Source organism: Anomaloglossus baeobatrachus, chromosome 2, assembly GCF_048569485.1.
Source record: "Anomaloglossus baeobatrachus isolate aAnoBae1 chromosome 2, aAnoBae1.hap1, whole genome shotgun sequence".
In the NCBI taxonomy this organism is placed as follows: Eukaryota; Metazoa; Chordata; class Amphibia; order Anura; family Aromobatidae; genus Anomaloglossus; species Anomaloglossus baeobatrachus.
The window spans coordinates 534,973,512-534,993,463 of record NC_134354.1 but is presented as its reverse complement, the minus strand read 5'-3'; the positions used below and the strand labels follow the sequence as shown (position 1 = coordinate 534,993,463).

At 54.3% G+C, this 19,952-nt stretch overlaps 1 protein-coding gene across 3 annotated transcripts in view; it reads right to left on the bottom strand.

Moving 5' to 3' along the window:
* NIPA2 (NIPA magnesium transporter 2) overlaps positions 1–19,325 on the bottom strand; it is a 52,640-nt gene extending 33,315 nt beyond the window's left edge. Inside the window, exon 1 of one of the 3 annotated variants that reach the window (XM_075336621.1) lies at positions 19,175–19,325. The gene's annotated coding sequence lies outside the window, so the exon portion shown is untranslated. Of the gene's footprint in view, positions 1–19,170 lie in introns of all 3 variants that reach the window. The other 2 variants (XM_075336622.1, XM_075336620.1) reach the window with 2 other exon arrangements.
* Positions 19,326–19,952: the final 627 nt, after the last annotated feature.

Here is a 19,952-nt window from a genome sequence, read left to right as displayed (position 1 = left end):
GACGCACCCACGGCTCTGGTAGAATGGGCCTTCAGCCCTGAGGGAACCGGAAGCCCAGCAGAACGGTAAGCTTCGAGAATTGGTTCCTTGATCCACCGAGCCAGGGTTGATTTGGAAGCCTGTGACCCTTTACGCTGGCCAGCGACAAGGACAAAGAGTGCATCCGAGCGGCGCAGGGGCGCCGTACGAGAAATGTAGAGTTTGAGTGCTCTCACCAGATCTAACAAGTGCAAATCCTTTTCACATTGGTGAATTGGATGAGGGCAAAAAGAGGGTAAGGAGATATCCTGATTGAGATGAAAAGGGGATACCACCTTAGGTAAAAATTCCGGAACCGGGCGCAGAACCACCTTGTCCTGGTGAAACACCAGGAAAGGGGCTTTGCATGACAATGCTGCTAGCTCAGACACTCTCCGAAGTGAAGTGACTGCTACTAGGAAAACCACTTTCTGCGAAAGGCGTGCGAGAGAAATATCCCTTATTGGCTCGAACGGTGGTTTCTGAAGAACCATCAGCACCCTGTTCAGATTCCAGGGTTCCAAACGGACGTTTGTAAGGAGGGACGATGTGACAAACCCCCTGCAGGAACGTGCGTACCTGTGGAAGTCTGGCCAAGCGCTTCTGAAAAAAAAAAAACACAGAGCGCAGAGACTTGTCCCTTAAGGGAGCCAAGCGACAAACCCTTTTCCAATCCGGACTGAAGAAAGGACAGAAAAGTGGGCAAGGCAAATGGCCAGGGAGAAAGACCCTGATCAGAGCACCATGACAGGAATATTTTCCACGTCCTGTGGTAGATCTTGGCGGACGTTGGTTTCCTAGCCTGTCTCATAGTGGCAATGACCTCTTGAGATAATCCTGAAGACGCTAAGATCCAGGACTCAATGGCCACACAGTCAGGTTGAGGGCCGCAGAATTCAGATGGAAAAGCGGCCCTTGAGACAGCAAGTCTGGTCGGTCTGGTAGTGCCCACGGTTGGCCGACCGTGAGATGCCACCGATCCGGGTACCACGACCTCCTCGGCCAGTCTGGAGCGACGAGGATGGCGCGGCGGCAGTCGGTCCTGATCTTGCGTAACACTCTGGGCAACAGTGCCAGCGGAGGAAACACATAAGGGAGTTGAAACTGCGACCAATCCTGAACTAAGGCTTCTGCCGCCAAAGCTCTGTGATCGTGAGAACGTGCCATGAATGCCGTGACCTTGTTGTTGTGCCGGGACGCCATTAGGTCGACGTCCGGCATCCCCCAGCGGCAACAGATCTCCTGAAACACGTCCGGGTAAAGGGACCATTCCCCTGCGTCCATGCCCTGGCGACTGAGAAAATCTGCTTCCCAGTTTTCCACGCCCGGGATGTGAACTGCGGAGATGGTGGAGGCCGTGGCTTCCACCCACCTCAAAATCCGCCGGACCTCCTGGAAGGCTTGCCGACTGCGTGTTCCTCATTGGTGGTTGATGTAAGCCACCGGTGTGGAGTTGTCCGACTGAATTCGGATCTGCTTGCCTTCCAGCCACTGCTGGAACACTTTTAGGGCTAGATACACTGCCCTGATCTCCAGAGCATTGATCTGAAGTGAGAACTCTTGCCGAGTCCACGTACCCTGAGCCCTGTGGTGGAGAAAAAAACTGCTCCCCACCCTGACAGACTCGCGTCCGTCGTGACCACCGCCCAGGATGGGGGTAGGAAGGATTTCCCCTTCGATAATGAAGTGGGATGAAGCCACCACCGAAGGGAAGCTTTGGTTGCCTGAGAGAGGGAGACGTTCCTGTCGAGGGACGTTGGCTTCCTGTCCCATTTGCGTAGGATGTCCCAATGAAGAGGACGCAGGAGAAACTGCGCGAACGGGACTGCCTCCATTGCTGCCACCATCTTCCCCAGGAAGTGCATGAGGCGCCTCAAGGGGTGTGATTGACCTTGAAGAAGAGATTGCACCCCCGTCTGCAGTGAGCGCTGCTTGTTCAGCGGAAGCTTCACTATCGCTGAGAGGGTATGAAACTCCATGCCAAGATATGCCAGCGATTGGGCCGGTGTCAGATTTGACTTTGGAAAATTGATGATCCACCCGAAACTCTGGAGAGTCTCCAGAGTCGCGGTGAGGCTGTGTTGGCATGCCTCTTGAGAGGGAGCCTTGACCAGCAGATCGTCTAAGTAAGGGATCACCGAGTGACTGAGAGTGGAGGACCGCAACTACTGCAGCCATGGCCTTGGTGAAAACCCGTGGGGCTGTCGCCAGGCCGAACGGCAGTGCCACGAACTGCAGGTGTTCGTCTCCTATGGCGAAGCGCAGGAAGCGCTGATGCTCTGGAGCAATCGGTACGTGGAGATAAGCATCTTTGATATCGATCAATGCAAGGAAATCTCCTTGGGACATTGAGGCGATGACGGAGTGGAGGGATTCCATCCGGAACCGCCTGGTCTTTACGTGTTTGTTGAGCAGTTTTAGGTCCAGGACAGGACGGAAAGACCCGTCCTTCTTTGGAACCACAAACAGGTTGGAGTAAAAACCGTGACCCTGTTGCTGAAGAGGAACAGGGACCACCACTCCTTCTGTCTTCAGAGTGCCCAGCGCCTGCAGAAGAGCATCGGCTCGCTCGGGAGGCGGAGATGTTCTGAAAAATCGAGTCGGAGGACGAGAGCCGAACTCTATTCTGTAACCGTGAGACAGAATGTCTCTGACTTAGACCGCCATGGATCGGAGTTCCTCTGATCCTTCTGAGGCCTTTTGTACGAGGAGAATTGGGACCTGCCCGCACCCCGAAAGGACCGAAACCTCGACTGTCCCCTCCTCTGTTGGGGTAATTTTGGTTTGGCCTGGGGTAAGGATGTTTCCTTTCCCATGGATTGTTTGATGATTTCATCCAGCCTCTCACCAAACAAACGGTCGCCAGAAAATGGCAAACCGGTTAAGCACTTTTTGGAAGCCGAATCTGCCTTCCATTCCCGTAGCCACAAGGCTCTGCGTATTGCCACCGAATTGTCGGCTGCAACCGCCGTAGGCTCGCAGAGTCCAGGACAGCATTAATAGCGTAGGACGCAAATGCCGACGTTTGAGAAGTTATGGACGCCACTTGCGGCGCAGACGTACGTGTGAGTGCGTCAATTTGCGCTTGACCCGCTGCAATAGCTTGGAGTGCCCATACGGCTGCGAATGCTGGAGCAAAAGACGCGCCGATAGCTTGAAAGATGGATTTCAACCAGAGCTCCATCTGTCTGTCAGTGGCATCCTTGAGTGAAGCCCCATCTTCAACAGCAACTATGGATCTAGCCGCCAGTCTGGAGATTGGAGGATCCACCTTGGGACACTGAGTCCCGCCCTAGACCACGTCCGGGGGGAAGGGATAACGTGTATCCTTAAGGCGCTTGGAAAAAACGCTTATCTGGACAAACTCGGTGTTTCTGGACTGTCTCTCTGAAGTCGGAGTGATCCAGAAACATACTCGTAGTACGCTTGGGGAACCTGAAACGGAATTTCTCCTGCTGAGAGGCTGACTCCTCCACTGGAGGAGCCGAGGGAGAAATATCCAACATTTGATGTATGGACGCGATAAGATCATTCACTATGGCGTCACCATCAGGAGTATCAAGGTTGAGAGCGGCCTCAGGATCCGAATCCTGATCAGCTACCTCCGCTTCATCATACAGAGAGTCCCCCTTTTGAGACCCTGAACAATGTGATGAGGTCGAGGGGATTTCCCAGCGAGCTCGCTTAGGCGGTCTGGGGCTGCGGTCCGTGTCAGAGACCTCACCCTGGGATCTATGAGACACCCCGGGGGAACATTGTTGTTCCAACTGAGGGGAACCAGGGGGCAATGATTCCACAGTGCCCATGGTCTGAGATACCGGTCTGAACTGCAAAGCTTCTAGAATCTTAGCTATAGTTTCAGAAAGTCTGTCAGTAAAAACTGCAAACTCCGTCCCTGTCACCTGGACAGTGTTAGCTGGTGGTTCCCCCTGGGCCCCCCTTAGCAGAGGCTCTGGCTGAGCAAGTGCCACAGGGGCCGAGCAGTGCACACAATGAGGGTCAGTGGAACCTGCCGGTAGCGAGGTCGTACATGCGGCGCAGGCAGCATAGTAAGCCTGTGTTTTGGCACCCCTGCCTCTTGTGGGTGCCATGCTGTTGTCTCCCCTGAGCAACACAATAGGGTATATAGCCAGAAATCCACCGTGCACCATACAGTGTAAAGTATAGCCTATAAACATATAATCTATAATTACACTTTAGCACAAGTGGGGCCAGCACCTCAGGTGCTGATTACCGCCCGCTTAAAGCGGTTGTGTGGCCACCAGCATCCCTGCCTGGGTCCCCCAGAGCTTGTCTCCCCTCTGCAGCGTCAGGGGAGCTGACAGGAATGGCTGCCGGCGTCCTAAGGAGAGGAGGGAGCCGTGGGCGTGACCCAGAAAGTGCGGGAACTGGTGCCCCACTGTGCACAGTGAGGGGGGTGGAGTATGCAAAGCATGCTCCAGCCCTCAGTGCTGCCGTCCTGTACAGCGTCCCGCCCTTCACCTGACTGGCAGGGCTGGGGGCGGGAAGAAAAAGAGACTAGGCCGCAAAAGCCGGGGACTCGAGTTATCAGCGCGGCCGCCGTATAAGCGCGGTAGTCCCCGGCGCACTAACAGTCCCAGCCGCGCCGCAGTGATAACAATGGCAGCGGCGGTCAGCGCGGCAGTCCCCATACACTAACACACTCAGCGACGCTGCAGTGTGTAATGGCACAAACGCAGTCAGCGCCGCGGTCCCCGGTGCACTAGCACACCCAGCAATGCTGGAGTGTTGCTGTGCGCGGTCCCCACGGGGACACAGAGTACCTCAAAGTAGCAGGGCCATGTCCCTGAACGATACTCGGCTCCTATCCAGCAGAGTCCTCAGGAGCTGTGGATGGAGCACGGTCTCATGTGCCTGGAGACCGATAGGATCCCACTTCACCCAGAGCCCTAAGGGGGATGGGGAAGGAAAACAGCATGTGGGCTCCAGCCTCTGTACCCGCAATGGATACCTCAACCTTAACAACACCGCCGACAAGAGTGGGGTGAGAAGGGAGCATGCTGGGGGCCCTGTTATGGGCCCTCTTTTCTTCCATCCGACATAGTCAGCAGCTGCTGCTGACTAAGCTGTGGAGCTATGCGTGCATGTCTGCCTCCTTCGCACAAAGCAAAAAACTGAGGAGCCCGTGGGAGCACGGGGGGTGTATACGCAGAAGGGGAGGGGCTTTACACTTTTAGTGTAATACTTTGTGCGGCCTCCGGAGGCATAGCCTATACACCCAATTGTCTGGGTCTCCCAATGGAGCGACAAAGAAAAATACTTTATTACAAATAAATACACAGACACAGTAGGGACTCCATGTTTATTATTCCCTCTCACCCCTCCACGATCGAGAGATTTCTGTACTGACCATGCCAGGAGAGAGCGAGGAAAAGAGAGAGAGAGAGAGGGGGGGGAGAAAGAGAAAGAGCGCGAAAGAGAGAGGGGGGGAGGGGGGGGGAAGAGAGAGGGGGGGGAGGGGGGGGAGAAGAGAGGGGGGGGGGAGAAGAGAGGGGGGGGAGAAGAGAGGGGGGGGAGAAGAGAGGGGGGGGGAGAAGAGAGGGGGGGGAGAAGAGAGGGGGGGGAGAAGAGAGGGGGGGGAGAAGAGAGGGGGGGGAGAAGAGAGAGAGAGAGAGAGAGAGAGAGAGAGAGAGAGAGAGGAGAAGAGAGGGGAAGGGAAAAGAGAGAGAGGGAAGGGAAAAGAGAGAGAGGGGAAGGGAAAAGAGAGAGAGGGGAAGGGAAAGAGAGAGAGGGGAAGGGAAAAGAGAGAGAGGGGGAAGGGAAAGAGAGAGAGAGAGAGAGGGGGGGAGAAGAGAGAGAGAGGGGGGGAGAAGAGAGAGAGAGGGGGGGGAGAAGAGAGAGAGAGGGGGGGGGAGAAGAGAGAGAGAGGGGGGGAGAAGAGAGAGAGAGGGGGGGGGGAGAAGAGAGAGAGAGGGGGGGGAGAAGAGAGAGAGAGGGGGGGAGAAGAGAGAGAGAGGGGGGGGAGAAGAGAGAGAGAGAGGGGGGGGAGAAGAGAGAGAGAGGGGGGGAGAAGAGAGAGAGAGAGGGGGGGGAGAAGAGAGAGAGAGAGGGGGGGGAGAAGAGAGAGCGAGGGGGGGGAGAAGAGAGAGCGAGGGGGGGGGGAGAAGAGAGAGCGAGGGGGGGAGAAGAGAGAGAGAGGGGGGGGAGAAGAGAGAGAGAGGGGGGGGAGAAGAGAGAGAGAGAGAGGGGGAGAAGAGAGAGAGAGAGGGGGGGAGAAGAGAGAGAGAGAGGGGGGAGAAGAGAGAGAGAGAGGGGGGGAGAAGAGAGAGAGAGAGGGAGGGAGAAGAGAGAGAGAGAGGGGGGAGAAGAGAGAGAGAGAGGGGGGGAGAAGAGAGAGAGAGAGGGGGGAGAAGAGAGAGAGAGAGGGGGGGAGAAGAGAGAGAGAGAGGGGGGGAGAAGAGAGAGCGCGAGGGGGGAGAAGAGAGAGAGAGGGGGGGGAGAAGAGAGAGAGCGAGGGGGGGAGAAGAGAGAGAGCGAGGGGGGGAGAAGAGAGAGAGAGAGAGGGGGGGAGAAGAGAGAGAGAGAGAGGGGGGGAGAAGAGAGAGAGAGAGAGGGGGGGAGAAGAGAGAGAGAGAGGGGGGGGGAGAAGAGAGAGAGAGAGAGAGGGGGGGAGAAGAGAGAGAGAGAGAGGGGGGGAGAAGAGAGAGAGAGAGAGGGGGGAGAAGAGAGAGAGAGAGAGGGGGGGGAGAAGAGAGAGAGAGAGAGGGGGGGAGAAGAGAGAGAGAGAGAGGGGGGGGAGAAGAGAGAGAGAGAGGGGGGGGAGAAGAGAGAGAGAGAGAGGGGGGGGAGAAGAGAGAGAGAGAGAGGGGGGGGAGAAGAGAGAGGAGAGAGAGGGGGGGAGAAGAGAGAGAGAGAGAGAGGGGGGAGAAGAGAGAGAGAGAGAGGGGGGGAGAAGAGAGAGAGAGAGGGGGGGAGAAGAGAGAGAGAGAGGGGGGGAGAAGAGAGAGAGAGAGGGGGGGAGAAGAGAGAGAGAGAGGGGGGGAGAAGAGAGAGAGAGAGGGGGGAGAAGAGAGAGAGAGAGGGGGGAGAGAAGAGAGAGAGAGGGGGGGAGAAGAGAGAGAGAGGGGGGGAGAAGAGAGAGAGAGGGGGGGAGAAGAGAGAGAGGGGGGGAGAAGAGAGGAGAGAGGGGGGGAGAAGAGAGCGAGAGAGGGGGGGAGAAGAGAGCGAGAGAGGGGGGGAGAAGAGAGCGAGAGAGGGGGGGAGAAGAGAGCGAGAGAGGGGGGGAGAAGAGAGCGAGAGAGGGGGGAGAAGAGAGCGAGAGAGGGGGGGAGAAGAGAGCGAGAGAGGGGGGGAGAAGAGAGCGAGAGGGGGGGGGAGAAGGAGAGCGAGAGGGGGGGAGAAGAGAGCGAGAGGGGGGGAGAAGAGAGCGAGAGGGGGGGAGAAGAGAGAGAGAGGGGGGGAGAAGAGAGAGAGAGGGGGGGAGAAGAGAGAGAGAGGGGGGGAGAAGAGAGAGAGAGGGGGGGGGGAGAAGAGGAGAGAGAGGGGTGGGGAGAAGAGAGAGAGAGGGGGGGGAGAGAGAGAGAGAGGGGGGGAGAAGAGAGAGAGAGGGGGGGAGAAGAGAGAGAGAGGGGGGGAGAAGAGAGAGAGAGGGGGGGGAGAAGAGAGAGAGAGGGGGGGGGAGAGAGAGAGAGAGGGGGGGAGAAGAGAGGGAGAGGGGGGGAGAAGAGAGAGAGAGGGGGGGAGAAGAGAGAGAGGGGGGGAGAAGAGAGAGAGAGGGGGGGAGAAGAGAGAGAGAGGGGGGGAGAAGAGAGAGAGAGGGGGGGAGAAGAGAGAGAGGAGGGGGGGAGAAGAGAGAGAGAGGGGGGGAGAAGAGAGAGAGAGGGGGGGAGAAGAGAGAGAGGGGGGGAGAAGAGAGAGAGGGGGGGAGAAGAGAGAGAGGGGGGAGAAGAGAGAGAGGGGGGAGAAGAGAGAGAGGGGGGAGAAGAGAGAGGGGGGGAGAAGAGAGAGAGTGGGGGAAAGAAGAGAGTGGGGAAAGAAGAGGGGGGGGCAGAGGTGCTCTGTCACCAACTGTCTCCACTCTGTGACTTGTGGTGCAGGTGACAGAGTGCAGACAGTTGGTCCCATGCAACAGGACAGATGGCAGAGCACAGCGGTGACATGCCTGTCAGTGTCTTGCTGCTGGGAGGAGCACACGATCACACTGCCCGACACCGGCCACTCTCCTGACATCGCAGCAGAGCAGGCGGGTGGACAGTGTGATCACATACTTACGTGCAGGGGAGGGATTCAGCTGAAGACCCCCCCCCCCACCGGACCTGCACACTGGCGCCCCCGTGCCTCACTATCTGCAGGACGCCGGCTCCTCCCCTCCTCCCCTCGATGCTGAGCTGTGACGTGCGGTAGTCACCGCCCACAGCCCTGTCACTCAATCTGAGTGGCGCCGGCATCCTGTGACGTACCCGTCTTGTTTTGAGCCCGGAAATGCCGGGACGTCAGAGGATGCCGGCGGCCACAGCTCCAGGGGGTCATGTGACAGGCACTGACAGGCACTGAGCGTGCAGCATAGCGCCGCTCAGTGCCAGAAATGAAATACAAGCCAATGGAGAAAATACCTAGAATTGTAAGTAGAACTTCGACAGAAATAAAAAAAATGGGTGAACCACCCCTTTAATAAACCGATTGAACTTTTAAATGGAAGTGTGTTCCTGTGCTACCTCTGAAACGCAGCCAAGTGAGTGACCCCATCAGGTGCGCAGGCAAGGTCTCACAGTACGAAAACCCCTCATGCGAGCATCGCCGTGCTTTATGCCCGGCCCAGTGAGTTTGAACAGCTCACACTGGGGGTAACAACAGCGCGATTAGATGTAGGGTGTACAAACAATCAAAACATAAAAAGAATAACCCCTTCTCTCCCCAGAAGTGATCTGTTTATGGCTGGTGTATGTGGGCAGAGACCCAAACTGCCCAATCAGTGAGTTATATTGGGGTTCAGGTCCAGAGCAGAACTTTATCTAAAGTGCGGCTGAACCCTCCAACTGAACTTCCACGTGTCCGCTCATCTCTAGACACTAACAATAGTGGAAATGTACAAGTATGAATCAGGCTGTATTCACACACCTGGCAGTGTTACCATCCAGAGAAACAGAACCATTTTTATTTTCAGATGCAGCCAAGCTGCTTCCTTTTTTTTCTCCTTTTTTAAATGTCATATTTTTGTTCAAGTTTACCCCTAAAAATAACAATTATTCTTACCGTTAATTCGGTTTCTAGGACCTTCCACGACAGCATAGGAGGTTGTCTCTCCACGCCCTAATTGGGACAGGAAGCACAAGAGGTTAAAAGGACCCTCCCACCTCCCATAGCCAGTGTCTTACAAAGAACCCATAGCATATGAGAAGTACAAACACATCCAGGAATATCGAGGATAAGGGAGGGAATTACGTGCGGTCGTGGAAGGTCCTAGAAACCGAATTAACGGTAAGAATAATTCTTATTTCTACTAGTCCCTTCCACGACAGCATAGGAGGAATACCAACAAATTGATACCTAGGGGGGGGGGACCACAGCCTGCAGGACCTTCCTGCCAAAAGCCAAATCCCTGTTGGAATCCAGATCCAAACGATAATGCTTCGTGAAAGTATGGAGGGAAGACCACGTAGCCGCCTTGCAGATCTGCTCAGGAGAAGCCCCTGCCCGTTCAGCCCAGGAGACAGAAGTAGCCCTGGTGGAGTGCGCCGTAAATCCGGTAGGCGGAGACAGATGCTGAGCGAGGTAGGCGTCTCTAATGGCCCGCACAATCCAGTTGGCGACGGTACTCTTAGCCACCTTCCTGCCTTATTTCGACCAAAGGGCTGGATAAAACAGGTTATGATCAAGACGCCAAGGTGCAGTAACATCCAGGTAGTGCAACACTGTCCGACGAACGTCCAAAGAATGGAACACTTCCTCACCCGGAGTCCTAGGATGCTGACAGAAGGAAGGCAGGACGATGGACTGAGAATGGTGAAAATCCGAAACCACTTTGGGAAGGAAGGAAGGGTCCAGCTGAAAGACAATGCTGTCATCTCTGACAGTCAGGTAAGGCTCCCGAATAGACAATGCTTGAAGTTCCCCCGACTCTACGAGCAGACGTAATAGCCACGAGAAAGGCAGTCTTGTGAGAAAGAGAACGGATGTTACAGGACAGCAGCTAAAAGGGCGACTGAGATAGTCCGGTAAGGACCACATTGAGATCCCAGCAAGGCGTCAGGACCCTCTGTCGCGGACAGAGCCTACTAGCGGACACAAAGAAACGGCGGATCCAGCGATGATCTGCCAGAGCTATGTCAAAGACTGCACTGAGTGCCGAGACCTGTACCTTCAGGGTGCTGGGCCGAAGGCCTAGGTCCAATCCACTCTGGAGGAAGTCTAGAATCTGCGCAACATTAGGCCGGAGCGGGTCAGGAGGCCGAGAACCACACCAGGAGGAAAATCTCATCCAGATTTTATTGTAAATACTATTAGTCACCGGTTTACGGTTCTTCTGTAGAGTAGCCACGACCACCGGTTTACGGTTCTTCTGTAGAGTAGCCACGACCTTGTCAGAAAGTCCCTGGGCCTTCAGTGCCCGGGCCTCAGAAGCCAGGCAGCCAATTTGAGTTTCTGGGGGTCCGGATGGAAAATCGGACCCTGAGACAGTAAACTGGGGTCTGAACCCAGGAGGACCGGTCCGTCGATCCCGAGAGTCAGGATCAGGCTGTACCAACTCCTCCGAGGCCACAGAGGAGCTACCAGGATAGTTGCGGCTCCGTCGTCTCTGATCTTCCTCAGGGTTCGTGCGAGAAGAGGAAGTGGGGGGAAAGCGTTGGCGAGGCAAAAGGACCAATCGTGGCAGAAGGCGTCCACCCCCAACGCATTGTCCCGAGGGTTCAGGGAGAAAAATGTTGCGACCTTGCGATTTCCTGCCGAAGCAAAGAGGTCCACCTCTGGAGTACCCCACCTTGCCACCAGAGAGCAGAACACCACTTGATCCAGACTCCATTCCCCTGGGTGAACATCCCGACGACTCAGGAAATCTGCCTGAAGGTTTAGGGAACTCTTTAGATGGACTGCAGAAAGGGATAGCAGGGACCGTTCTGCCCAGTGCAAGATCCGGGAGGACACAGACTTCAGGGCGCCCGATCGTGTACTGCCCTGATGGCGGGTATGTGCCACTGTGGTGACATTGTCTGAGTAGACCAGGACGTGAGAGTCCCGGACGAGTTCCTGAGCCGCAAGGAGGGCTTCCCTGACTGCCCTGAGCTCCCGGTAGTTGGAGGATTGGGAGCTGACATAAAGGACTCCAGACCCCCTGAAATGGGGAGTTTGCCATCATAGCACCCCATACCCGCAGGCTGGCATCGGTTGTTAGTGTAACCAGGGGCGTCTGGGTCCAGGCAACCCCCACCTTCAGGTTGTTGGGACGCAGCCACCAGAGAAGGGATGAGGAGACAGTCCCCGAGAGGCGAAACCGTCTGTTCAGGGAGGACGGGAGTCTGTCCCAATGCGCCAGGATATGATCCTGTAGACACCGAGAGTGGGCCTGAGCCCACCTGACTGAGGGAATGCAGGACGTCATAGAACCTAGAGCCGACATAGCCGCTCGAAGGGTCGGGCGAGCCTGACGGCGAAGCTTTGAGATTTTGGCTAGCAGGGCCAACCTGTGGCCCTCCGGGAGAAAGGATGCCTGTCTGTCGGAGTCCAGCAGCACTCCCGAGAAACTGCAGAGTGGAGGAGGGGTGCAACTGAGATTTCTTGAGATTGGGGATCCATCCCAAGGAACGAAAAATGCCTAAAGACTTCTCCACATGGCTCCGGAGGGTCTGAGCGGAGGGAGCCACGAGAAGAAAGTCGTCCAAATATGGAACCAGACAGATACCCTGCAATCGTATGAAGGCGACCACCTCTGCCATGATCTTTGAAAAGATCCTTGGAGCCGAGGAGATCCCGAAGGGAAGTACATTGAATTGGAAATGAAGCACCTCCCCCTCCCCCGTGCAGAACCGCAAACTTGAGGTATTGCCTGTGACACGGATGGATGGGCACATGGAAGTAGGCGTCCTTCAGGTCTATTGAGGCCATCTGGTGGTGCAGGCCTATCAGTGGGATAGCCGATTTCACAGACTCCATCTTGAAACGCCGGTACCTGACCTGCCGTTTGAGACGCCTTAGATTGATGATAATCCGGACGTCGCCAGACGGCTTTTTGACAAGGAAGAGACGGGAGTAGTGGCCTATCCCTCTTTCCTGACTCGGGACTGGGGAAACGACCCCCGAGTGCATTAGCTCCTGAATCTTTGCGTACAGTAGGGACTGGGAACCCTGCGACGCCAGAGCCGTGACTCGGAGGCCCGGAAGAGAGGGGGAGGGAGGAGATGAATTCTATTAAGAGACCCTCTGAGACGATCTTCAGAACCCATTGGCAGGAGGTGATGGACCGCCACTGGGGAAGAAACGACGAGAGTCGTCCCCCCCACCCGAGCCGAGTCACGGTTTGTCCTGCTGAGGACGTTGTTGATGGGGAGGTATGAGGATGTTTCTCCCTCTACCCTTAGGATAGCTCCACCGGCCCCGACTTCCCTTTCCCTCTGGGCTGGGAGGCCTGAGGCATCGAGGGACGAAAGGACCGCTTCCTGGGGGGTCTAGGATCTGGTAAGGCCTTACGATCATTCGCCTTGTCCAGAATATCATCCAGGGCAGGCCCAAACACCAAATCCCCTTTAAACGGAAGGGAGCAAAGTCTCATTTTGGAGGTGGAGTCTCCACTCCAGGCCTTAAGCCAGAGGGCACGTCTGGCAGAGTTAGATAAGACCGCGGTCCTGGCAGCCAGGCAGACTGATTCCACCGAGGTATCCGCCAAAAAACTGGTAGCCTTCCTAAGTAAGGGAAGGGATTCCAGCAACTCATCCCGAGGGGTACCCTGGGAAATATGAGCCTTCAACTGGTCTAGCCACCTAAGTAGGGACCGGGAGACACAAGTGGAGGCAATGTTGGCCTGTATGGTAGAAGACGATGCCTCCCAGGATCGCTTCATGAGGCCCTCGACCTTCCTATCCATCTGATCTCTAAGCTGGGAAGTATCTTCAAAGGGGAGCGCCGTTTGTTTAGCTACCCTGGCCACCTGTACATCTACTTTGTGGACCTCCCAATGCAACCCAGAAGTCTCCAGAGGAAACCGGCACCTGGGGTCACCCCAGAAACGCTTCTCAGGAAATTCCCATTCCTGAGAGACAATATCCAGAATATTGGCATGAACCGGAAACCCTAATTGTTTGACAGTTTTCAGGCCAGCAAACATTTCATCCTAGACCGAGGGAAGAACCTGCACCTCCTCTAACCCCATGGTGCTCCTAACCGCCCCAATAAGATCCCCCAAATCTTCTGAGGGAAAAAGGAAGGACTGGTCAGACCTCCCGGGAGGAAGAACCCTCCGAGGCGGAATCAGTATCCTCATGATCAGACGGGGCCGACTGGAGTTTCCTTTTCTTTGGGGGAGAAGGGCCAGGAGCAGGGAGGGAGGCTAGTGAGGCCTGAATCTCCTGCTTCATCATGGACCGTAGCTCGTCTACCAGGGACGGTTGTTCAGCCCTAATAATCTGGTCCGTACACTGTTGGCAAAGCTTCTTATCCCAGACTGCAGGTAGCTTTTTCACACAGACTGGACACTTTTTAATCTTTTCAGTCCGTTCAGAGCGGTCAGGCTTATCAGACTTCTCAGACCTCTCTGACTTCTCACATTTGTCAGAAAACACAGACCAGAAGAAGCCATAAACATCAGCCTGAGACCATTCATGAGGGACCACCCCCCTCCATACTTACTGTGGCAGGGGGGACACTGGGCTCTGCAGATGCAGATGCAGGGGAAGACATGTCAGGGAGCACAGCAGAAATCCTTACCATGAGTCTGAAGTCTTCAGGGCAGCCTTTATGCAGAAGGGCCTGCCCCCCCCCCCAGTGACAGGGAACGTTCCCCGCCTCCTGCATCAGGTCCCTGACAGGCCGTGGAAGCGTCGGCGTGTCCTCCACGCTGCCTCCGCAACCGGAAGTGCCCAAACAGGAAGGTCGCGAGACCGGAAGTCCCGCCCTCGGCAGCACTTCCGGGTCGCCCAGCAGCGTGCATGCAGGAAGCGGCCGGCGGCTCAGGGAGGACGCCGGCCGGGGAGCTACACAGCCTGCATCACCCCAGAGGAGCTTCGGAAGGCTGGAGCAGCGGTCCCACACAGCGTGAGGGAACAGTAGGGGAGGAGCGGCGAAGGCCCGACCGATACTGCCCGGCTAAGGTAGGGGAAAAAAGAAAAAAAAAAATATATATATACTGTAGTTCGCCGGCCACCACAGCATAGGAGAAAAATAAAAACCTCTCCATGCCCCATGGGGACAGGAAAGACACTGGCTATGGGAGGTGGGAGGGTCCTTTTAACCTCTTGTGCTTCCTGTCCCAATTAGGGCGTGGAGAGACAATCTCCTATGCTGTCGTGGAAGGGACTAGAGAAAACAGAACCATTAAATCCTCATCGATTAAACATGTAAACATGGATCAGGATAGAACCTGCATTTAGGCTATGTGCTCATGGGAGCGTGCACCTGTGGATATATCCGCAGGTTTCCCGCAGATGCTCGCCGGAATTCGCAGCTATTTTTAGCTGCTGGATTCCAGCGAAATAGCTGCGGTAAACCTGCGGACATTCCTGCGGATTACCTGCGGAAGTCCCGGCCTCTATCTCCATAGTGGAGCACCGAGATTTCTGCAGGTAAATCCGCAGGAATAATTGACATGCAGTTATGTGCGGCTGCAGGACATCCGCAGCATATTCCACAGTCGCACATTCCGCAGCATGGACACAGACACTCCCCATGTCCCATAGGATAACATGGGGAGTGTCTGTACTTGCTGAAACCTGCGGATTTATCTGGAAAATCCAGACAAATCTGCAGGAGCAAGCTCCCGTGGGCACATAGCCTTAAAGCCCCGTCACACACAGAGATAAATCTTTGGCAGATCTGTGGTTGCAGTGAAATCATGGACATATTGTTCCATTTGTACACAGCCACAAACCTGGCATTGATGGTCCACAATTTCACTGCAACCACAGATCTGCCGCAGATTTATCTCTGTGTGTGACAGGGCCTTTAGTCTCCTGGATCTGTGATATTTATGGATGTGTGACTAGATCCATTCAACTGTGTCTGATGAGGAAACAACCCGAAAAGCAGACAGTGCCTGGACACTTCACCTGAAGTATGACTGCAGCGCATTGATGATGGACAGTGATTTGTACAGTGTAGGGTCGGGTGACGTTCAGATCTCACTATATGAAGCAGTAAGGTGCCTGACACCGTCTAATTCAGCCAGCCATGTGAAACATAGCGCTCATTCTTCACATTTCACAATCACTAGGAAGAGGTGCAAATCAGGGAAGACACCACAAAGTGGTGGGAGTGTCAGACCATTAATCTACCTACTCTAAGGATATAGATCATCAATATCCAGAGGAAGCGCAGCAGCTATGACAAGTGCGTGTTATTAATATGCTTCAGTAACATGAGACACTTGCTGGAGGTTGTCACAGCCTGATAAGCACAGAAGAGAGAAATACTGCGTAATCTGGAGTCATATACTGAGGAATACTACAGACAAGAAGAAAAGGGATATAAAAAAAGGACAGACACTCCACACCGCACTCATCACACCTGCTTTCCGGGTGTTACCAGGCGAAACAATGCCTGGATGTCTCCTGTGACTCTGGCTAATTATGAGGAACTAGATCCTGGAGGAGCGGCGTCACCACTAGGGAGTGCCACAAAGAGGCGGCGGACTAATTAGCCCAGCTTTATCACACACTGGCAGAATAACAATTAGCTTGGAAGCCAGGAAATTGTTTTCCAGTCGTTTATAGGTCAATAATTAAATTCATGGAAGGGGTTAATTTCTACACTGCGGCTAAGCAGTTATCACTGTTACACTGTAGCGCTGGGGTCATTGGTTCCAATCCCTCCCAGGACAACATCTGAAAGGAGTTTGTATCCCCTGATTTTGTCGATTTCCTCCGGTTTCCTCCCACACTCCAAAGACATACTGATGGGAAATTTAGATTGTGAGTGCCAATGGGAACAGTGTTGATCACATATGTAACGCGCTGAGGAATTAATAGTGCTATATAAGTGAGTAAAATAAATCAAACCTGTGAAGTGTGATGAGCAGTGATAGATTTTACTACGAAGAGTTTAGGGGATAGAGATTGATCTTCCTCTGTTATTCAGATAACATTTTTCAGAAAAAAATCCCTGACAACTGGGTGCTGCCATCTGCTCTCGTGAACAGGGTGGGTCCTATACAGTCAGCGTCAAAGGTAGAGAAGGGCACAACTGGGAATTGTCAATTCGCTCAGACATTCCCAGAAGGAACAACAAAAGGAACCGCACAAGGCAGAGGTCTAATAAAGGTGGTGGTGGATTTAGAGGGAACCTGTCACCATTTCTGGCCTCTAAGCTGCAGCCACCACCATTGAGCTCTTATATACAACATTGCAGAATGCTGTATATAAGAGCCCAGGCCGCTCTGTACAACGTAAAAAAACACATTATACTCTCCTAGGGGTCGGCGATGGGTGTCACTGCTGTCCGGTCTGGCGCCTCCTCTCTGCAGTGATTGCTGTCCTTCTCCTTTAACCTTTCCTTGCGCCTGCACATTACTGTACTTTGATATGCCCTCGACAGGGCAAATCAAAGTGTGCCTACGCTAAAGCACAATGCCAGCCTGTGTGGATGACATAAGACACGTCATCCACAGTGGGCTGGGTAGGAGGACAGCAATCGCACAAGATGGAGGAGGCGCGGGACCGAGAGCAGCGATACCCATGGGACCTAGCCGCCCCCTAGATGAGTATAATTAAGGTCATTTTTATGTTATACAGAGCGGCCTGGGCTCTTATATACAATATTCTAGAATGCTGTATATAAGCTTACTTGTGGTGGCCGCAGTTCATAAGGTCATAAGATGAGAAGAAACTGACCGCAAAACAGCTGTTATACCGGTAAATCTTCATTCCAATATTCAGAGGTGCAGGATACAAGCGGGCGGGAGGAGACCTGGATGCGGCCCCTCGCTGCGGACGACGGCCGTTTCGCCTGTAATTAGGCTTCTACGGTGGACCCATAGAAGCCTAATTACAGGCGAAACGGCCGTCGTCCGCAGTGAGGGGCCGCATCCAGGTCTCCTCCCGCCCGCTTGCATCCTGCACCTCTGAATATTGGAATAAAGTTTTACCGGTATAGCAGCTGTTTTGCGGTCAGTTTCTTCTCATCTTATGATCATTGGAACTTCTTCTTTCTGACCTGCACGCTGACCCGGGATCCGTATGGCCAGCTAGAGCTGCTCTTTCCTAGACGTGAGTGAGCCCACGTGGTAACCGCTATGCACGAGTAGTGCAGGACTTGCCCTTTTCTGTAAACGCAGCTCATAAGGGCCAAATCTGGTGACAGGTTCCCTTTAATGAGACAAACATGTCAGGTGAGGTGATAGATCCCCTAAAAGCAGAACTGTCAGACGGCACAACACAATCAGCGTACATTATATAATACATCTTAGACCTGATGGGATTGGTGTGCTAACTTTGAAAATCCATGTTAAAGGGAACCTGTCAGGTCCCTAATTTGCTCTAACCTGCAAGCAGGGTGATGTGTGGCCTAGTAACCCCTTCCTTCCCATACCTGTGTTGTAATAGAGTGTAATATGAATTTATAAAAAAAAAAAAAAAAAAAAAGTTTTGGTACTTACATGTTCCCTATGTAAATGATCAGAGGATCTAGTCCCCTAGGCGTCGCTTCGCCCTGTGTGCGTCTGCATGCTTTCTGTGGTATCACACCCTTGTGTGCGTGATACCATGGATTTACATAAGCGACATCACCGTCAGCTCCTGGAGATCCCGCGTGTGCGCGCTTGCCATTCCCGTAGCCTTATCTGTGTGTTTGCTTGTCGGTTTCACAAGCGCACTGCGCATGCTCAGAAGATTCCTGCGGTTCTGACCATGCGCTGAGTGCGTCTATAACCAGCAACTAAACATCCGGATAAGAAGGCTGCGCGAATGAGAAGTGCGCACACGCAGGATCTCCAGGAGCTGACGGTGACGTCGCTCATGTAAATCCATGGTATCACGCCCCTGTGGGGCATGCAGACGGCCACGGGACGAAGCAATGTCCAGGGGACTTTACCCTCTGCTTATTTACATAGGGAACACGCAAGTTATAAAACTTTTTTTTTATAAATTCATATTACAGAATATTACAACACAGGGATGGGTAGGAAGGGGTTTCTAGGCCACACATGACCCTGCTACTAGGTCAGAATGCATACGGACCTGACAGGTTCCCTTAGGAGTAATTCTGACAAGGATTAGTAAAGTAAGTACACCAGCCTTATCAGGTCCAAGAGAGCTGTTTAATAATATATTCAGTTTATGTGGTTAAATCTGGTGACCGTTCTATATCTGCGCCTGTATGTTTGTCATGGCCGAGCTTCCCTATAATAATGACTTGATCATTCCCAGATATGGCAGGCGATCATATTGTGGGGCTCTGAAGACAGGAATCACTGGAAATCTTACAAGATACTAATGCTGAAAGGGACCCCCAGAAGTTAAAAGGACTTGGTCATCACACTGACCCCGATCTATTATTTACTAATAAACAGGGGGTGTGACTGTGCCCACTGAAGGGTAAAGACCAAAATCATAATAAAGCATCATGCAGCACCCCAAGAGCTGTGCCCATTGTGAGCACCCAGTACATGCAGAGGTCTGCCCCCTCCTCGCTGGCACCCTGCAGGGCTATTTGTGGTGGTCTATATCTCAGACCCCACTGTTGGTGGCAGAGCTGAGCTGCCCCCTCTCCACCTTATGGAGGATCAGTCACAGTGGGTAAAACCACTTGTTAAAGGGTATATATGCCATCCATCCAAGGGAAGGAGCCCATGATGAGGCGCATGCCGTGCTGTGAGAGATGTGGAGGACTCCGGGGCCGGCAGTCACATATTACCACTGTGGTGACCCCACAAGGATATCCCCAGACACGGCGGAGCCCCAGAGCTGTCAGTGCCGGGCTGGACGGTCTCCCATCATACACTGTGGCCGGGCACAGTCACGTGACGCTACTCAGGAGCACAGGACGGCGCATTACCTGCCTCCCGCTCCTATACCGCCCCTCACTCGCCTTCCAGCTAACGGGGCCGATCTCTCCATGGGGCCACAGCTGGCGGCTAGCAACTCCGGGCCTGACGTCACTACGGCTTAGCCAGCTTCCTGCTTCCGCCACTGCTGCCGCACGGGGCTGCAGAGGACACGTGACCGGGCACGTGATTGGCTCCTTTAACTTACTAGAGGACAAGGATATACTTGCTGTAGTAGCCGGCGGTGCCCGGGAGAGTTACTGTCTCTGTCACTCACACACTGCCTGCCGCTCTGTCACTCACACACTGCCTGCCGCTCTGTCACTCACACACTGCCTGCCGCTCTCTGTCACTCACACACTGCCTGCCGCTCTGTCACTCACATACTGCCTGCCGCTCTGTCACTCACATACTGCCTGCCGCTCTCTGTTACTCACACTCTGCCTGCCGCTCTGTCACTCACACACTGCCTGCCGCTCTCTGTTACTCACACTCTGCCTGCCGCTCTGTCACTCACACACTGCCTGCCGCTCTCTGTCACTCACACTCTGCCTGCCGCTCTCTGTCACTCACACTCTGCCTGCCGCTCTCTGTCACTCACACTCTGCCTGCCGCTCTCTGTCACTCACACTCTGCCTGCCGCTCTCTGTCACTCACACTCTGCCTGCCGCTCTGTCACTCACACACTGCCTGCCGCTCTCTGTCACTCACACACTGCCTGCCGCTCTCTGTCACTCACACTCTGCCTGCCGCTCTCTGTCACTCACACTCTGCCTGCCGCTCTCTGTCACTC